Consider the following 5,702-nt stretch of genomic DNA (forward strand, 5'->3'; position numbering starts at 1 on the left):
TCTGGTGTTTCTGAATTCCTCAGAAACAAAAATGTCTGGTCCTTTGCCCAGGCACCAGAAGAACAGTCTTCTCCTGTGAGCCACTGCCCTAAGCCTCTCCAGAGCTCTCCAAAAGTTCCTGTTGTTTCATCAATAAATGTTTGTGAACAACCAGGTGCCAGCTAATATTTTAGTTCAGAGAAGAACATGAAAGCAAAAGCTCAAGCAAAAAAAAAAGCTCAAGGAAAACACATATATTCACAATACTAAAGAAAATAGGGACAAGAATTTATTGAGTATCCAATTAAAAACCTAAAAGATAACTCACTTTTAAAGAAAGAAACGTGTCGCTGGAAAAATAAAACAATTGCAAAAAGGAAAATATCTGAAAAGTAAATTACTTTTTAGCAAGGTCAAAGAGAAGTTCTAGCAAAAACAAAACAGAAAAACAGTAAGAGATAATGCAGACTAAGCAAAGATAAGGTAGCAGGGTCCCTATTGCGTCCATGGAATTTCCATTGCATGGAATGATAAATCCAATCATATGCACAATCCACATTTAAATACATTATTATAAAATTTTAGAAAGCAAAACATTAAGAGCTTCCATAGGAACAATTACTTATCAACAAGAAAACAAACACAATGTAGCTGCATTCAGTTTTAATCAGAAAGCTAGATTCAAGAAGACAGTAAACTAATGTTTTGATTTCTGGAGGAATATTAAAATTATTCTGTACACACATAAACTGCCTATAGAACACTAAAATAAAAATATTCATGCAAAAACACACTTGAAAAGGAAATCATTAATGAAATCAAGATAAAACCAATAATAAGAGCATAAGGGATAAACAACAACGAAAGCAAATGTTGAGTTGAAGATTTGTGTCCCAATTTGAAATTGCAGAAGTTGACCTATTGAATCTCTCACCCACAGTGAAGTTGACATCCTCTGCAAAGGGGGGCAGGGTCTAGTAATGAATAAGAGCTAGAAAATTGTTTAAAGTCAGAGCTGTATAAAGAAATAGGAGTTGGCTGGGGACATAGCTCAGCGGTCTAAACCTGGGCAAGCACAAGGATCTAGGTTCAATCCCCAGTACCACATGCCGAGTCGCTGACCACTCCTATAACTCCAGTGCTGGCGAGGCTGAGACAGGAGGATCACTATGAGTGTGAAGTGCACAGTGAAGCCCTCTATCAAAAGATTAAATACATTTTTAAAAAGAAATAAGGGCAATCATTTGTGTGGCAGAGTTCATAAGACTGATTATTGAACAGGAAATATTCTAGCGAAGTCTTATATTAAAGAAAACATATATAATCATGATTTTCAATCTTGTATACTGTGTGTACATATGCCTCAATAAAACCTTACCTAGGATTTGTCTTGGCCTCTATGATCCTACAGTTTCAGGGTTTCGCTGCATCCTAGCCTCCTCTTGTCCCACTCACTATATTATGCCAGTTTGTTTCAATTGTAGCTCATCATATGCAAAGGTCCCCTGGATCTCAGAGCCTTGACACAAAGTTTCCACTCTGTTTGATACTCATAATCCCTTTTAGATTTCTTAGATGAATCTACCCTAATTGCATACTTTACATTACATACACCTCTACCCCTCCATCAGAACATACCATGCCTAGGTGAACAAAGTATTTCTTCAGCAAATGAATGAAGTGCTTTTCCTGGCATGTGAATTAAGTGCTCCCTGCCTTGAATATTGTTTTCTGTCCCTTCTTTTTAAAGTCTATTTTGCAATTTTCTGTATCTTGCACAGAAAAAGAATTACTAGCACTACCTCTGGATCTGCAGCGCATGCTCCGCTTTATCATTCTTCATTAGACATATCTTATTGTGGTCAGTGGAGACAGAAGCCTGTGTCTATTCTTTCTAATAGAAACCTAGATGGGTGTGCTATCGTAGAAAATGCCTAGCTACCATTGGTGATAATTTGGTGACAAAGGCACTCCTACTTATCTTGGAATTATTTTTTGAAAGCTCTGCGTACTCACTGATTTAGATAGGACTTCTACATCAGGCCATGAAAATCCTTGAGAACACTTTAAAAATTTAGTTGCTGAAATAGTTCTTACTAACACATGAAAATAGCTTTTAGTTAAATATTACATGAAGTTGTTTTTTAGTGTAAGCCCAAGCGCTTTAGAAAATATTTTACATCATTTTGTACATTTTATATATTTATATATTTCACACTAGGCTTCAATTTTTAAATATATTCATTGTTTTTCTGTAAAGTGTTTCAACAATTTTAAAATAATAAAATCTATTTTATTTCTATTCACATACAGTTTCAAAATGTCATCATGGTGGCAATAGCCAGCACATCTCCATTCTGTAACACCTTATGTTGCCCAAAATTATAAAGAGATACTTTTGTAGAGATCTTGGTAAATGTCTTAAGTTACTCTTTACTTGGTGCTGGGACAAAATACTGAAACCCCAAATTAAGGAGAGAGGGTGTGTTTAGCTCACAGTTTGTGGAGGTTTCAGCCCATACTTGGCTGGCTTCAGTAGCGGAAGGCAGCAGTTCATGGCAGCAGCAAGGCAGCAAGAGCACAGTGGCAGGAGTAGTGACAGCAATGGCCGCAGACAGCAAGCCTGTCTCCCTTACGTTGCATTCAGGCTATCCACCCCAGGCTGGGAGCAGCACTCACAGCCATAATCCCAATAATCATGAGTTAATCACAAATTCTAGAAGTCCACTGCCTGACTGCATGAGGCTCTGGGGGAACAACTAGATACAAACCATAACAGTATATAAAATCCTATCAAATATGTTTTTATATTCTGTCTTTTTCTCCAACTTATTTTTTTTAATAGTTATACTTGATTTAAAAAATCATACAAAATTGAGGTTTAAAAAAAACACTTTTGGAAACATGATTAGCTTATCTATTTTTGTTTGTTTTTGTTAACTATTTTTTGTTTTGTTTTGTTTTTCTGAGACAGAGTTTTGCTCTGTAATTCAGACTCACCATGAACCTACTTTGTAGTCCAGACTGCCCTCAAACTCACAGCAATCCCTCAGTCTTAGCCTGCTAAGGTTCAGATTACAGATTTGCACTAACACACTTGGATTTAACTACTATTTTGATGATTTTAAAATTATGGTTTAGGGCTGGCCAAATAGCTCAGCAGATTAAAGCACCTGCAAGCAGGCACAGGGGCTGGGGGTTTGATCCCTGGGCCAGCCTTGCAGGCCCTGCCCCCTGGGGTGTGCTGAAAATGCAATTGGGACTGGGCATGGTGGTGCACACCTGTAATCCCAGCTCTTGGGAGGCTATAAACAGGCAAATCACTATGAGTCCAATCTAGTAGTGAGATCCTGAACACACTGTAGACCCTCCCCTGAACACACTGTAGACCCTCCCCTAAAATGCAAAAAAATAAAAATAAAAAAATGAAATAAAGTTTTGATTTATAGTTCACTTTTGTCACTCTGTGGTATTTAAGTATTATAAGTAAAAGTAACATGATATACTAAATATAATAAATTAAATGTTCTGAATATTTATAACATCCCAATTTTTTGAACTGTTGCAGCACCATGGCTTCATGGTGCTAATAATTTTTATTTTCAGTTGTAATAAGAAATTAAATTTAAAATTTTTTAATTTTATTTCCCTTACCCAAGCTTTTTCCCTTTCCTTTATTGATATTTGAAATCCCATTGGCCATCTTTTTCATTGTTTTCTTAGCTAGTAGGATTCAAAGTTCAATATCATGTCACAGAATTGACATAAATAACTTTTTTAATACTAAGTCTCTGTGCTGCACATGTGATACTGGAATATGTAGCTTTGTCAAGACTGACAGTCATTTAAGTACCTTCATTTTGTTCACACTGATCAGTCATGTGACTCTAATGAACTGCAAGGATTCCTGGGAAATAAGGCACAACAGAAACTACACCGTGGGTACAGCTGTCGAAGTATAATGCACTTAGTTTTATCTTTAATTTTGTATTAAGTCCTAGTTTGAAACCAAAATCTACATATAATATTTATGCTAAAAGCATATGGAAATATGACTCTTGAATAGCTATACATACTTAGCAGCATGATAATAAACACATGTTCAGTTGAAACTGATTTCTACCTGACTCCTTCTAGCTCCCCCTTTCAATACCTATTTGTTCAAATGTGTGTAAGACAAAATATGTGAAACCCTGAAAAATAATGTTCCAGCTTTCCAAACAAGGACAGACTTTCTTAGAGAGTTGATTTAGCTTAAGCTGCATTAATAGGTTACATTACTTATGAAAAGCCACCTCTCTATGCTCCTTCTTACCTCTTCATATCAATCACATTTTATCTCTGAGTGATCCTAATGCTTGACTGTTGTTTTTTCTTTTTCTTTTCACCTTGCATATGCTCCTCCATGATTTAAACATTTAGGTTTGCAATTGCCTCTGTGAACTTGAATTTGCCTCAATGCTGAGACTACAGGTGTGATTTCAGCTCTTGGTGGAAAGGTGTTATCTAACTGTAGTTCCTTGGTGAACAATTTTAGATGCATGTGGGGCAGGTGGGGGAGAGGTACTTAGACAGACAGTGAGCAAATAGCCAAGTTTTATTTAAACTATATATGAATATCATCCAAAATATATTTAAGAGTCTCAGATATCAAAAAATATCTTGAAATAGTATATGTCAATGCTGTCTATCTTAATTCAGCTAAATCTAATTTAGTAAGGTGTATATGCTAACTTCTAATAACAAATGATAACCACTCTAGTTCAGTGAGCATTAATTCACTGTTTTTTATTTCTTCCATCATTCTATTGTTCCTTCACCACTGACGTGATAAATCATTTTTCAATTAATTTTATTGGTACATTTTAGGTATACATAATGTTCACATCCATCATAGGGCACTGTACCTGGACCTGGTGTATCTGCACTCTTCTGATTTTCGCAATCCATCCTCCTCACTTCAGCTCCTCTCCCCGTCCTGTGTACAAAGCTTTACTTCTATTTTCTCCTGGTTTTTTTTTTTTGTTATTGTTGTTTTCATTATTTTCCTTTCCCCTTCCCCCACCCTATTTTTGTTCTCCTTATTAACAATTTCTTCCTGTTTCACAATATCTATCGTACATTTTAATACTAATGCATTCTTTTAGTTTCTTATATCAGGGAGATCATGTGATGTTTTCACATGGGAGTCAAATTTACTTCACTCAAGAGTAGGTCTTGAGTTGCATCCATTTACTTAGCAATGCTTCAAATATATCATTCTTCTTAGCAGAGTGGTACTCTATTATGGAGAAAAACCACATCTTCTTTATCCCTTTCTCAGTTGATAGGCATTTTGGTCATTTCTGAGATTTAGCTATACAAACTGTGCTGTTATACATACAGTGTACACATATACCTATATAACTGTGGCGATAAGTCACAGTTTATTAATGTCAATTTATTAATCATAGGGTAGTAAATACTGTGCTCTACAATTTGAGTGTTATATTTTCATGTGATACTAATTTCCTTTGAGATATGTATACTAACTACCAGAATGACTTAAAAAAGTACATGAGGGGCAGCCAAATAGCTCCGTGGCTTAAAGCATCTGCTTAGGCAAACTCAGCAGCCAGCAGCTTTCAATCCTTAGGTTGCTATGCTGGCCCTGCCCCTGGGATGCAATGAGATGGTGATTGAGGCTGGGTGTGGTGGCGTGGTCCTGTAATCCCAGCTCTTGG

Source organism: Octodon degus, unplaced genomic scaffold (assembly GCF_000260255.1).
Source record: "Octodon degus isolate 3935 unplaced genomic scaffold, OctDeg1.0 scaffold00218, whole genome shotgun sequence".
Lineage (NCBI taxonomy): Eukaryota > Metazoa > Chordata > Mammalia > Rodentia > Octodontidae > Octodon > Octodon degus.